General features: G+C 67.0%; 1 protein-coding gene across 1 annotated transcript in view; it reads left to right on the forward strand.

Moving 5' to 3' along the window:
* SYT7 (synaptotagmin 7) overlaps nucleotides 1-382 on the forward strand; it is an 18,186-nt gene that overhangs the window by 5,215 nt on the left and 12,589 nt on the right.

Here is a 382-nt window from a genome sequence, read left to right on the forward strand (position 1 = left end):
ACTGCCACCGGGGTCGTGGGACAGCGCTCCCTTCCTCCTCCTCCTCCTCCTCCTCCTCCTCCTCCTCCTCTCCCGGGAGCAGGACGTGCTCGGCCACGTTTCCTTCGCCATCGGAATCGAATCTGGGTCAAGTGCTGCGATGGCAGCGGCGCTTCCCGCCAGGGAGATGCCCACCCCCAGCCGTGGGAAGGCAGCATTCCCTTGGGAATGGGAGAGGGGGTCCGCAGGGCGGTGGGGCAGCGGGAGGGCCCTTCCAGGTGCCGCGCAGGGGATGGGGAGAGAGAGGAAAAAGCTCTGGAAAGGAGGAGGCTGGAGCTGGCAGAGGAACAAAGGAGTGTGAATTGGCCGGGAAGGCGCATCCCGACCGGCCCTCGAGAGCGCC

Source organism: Geospiza fortis, unplaced genomic scaffold (genome assembly GCF_000277835.1).
Source record: "Geospiza fortis unplaced genomic scaffold, GeoFor_1.0 scaffold450, whole genome shotgun sequence".
Classification (NCBI taxonomy): Eukaryota; Metazoa; Chordata; class Aves; order Passeriformes; family Thraupidae; genus Geospiza; species Geospiza fortis.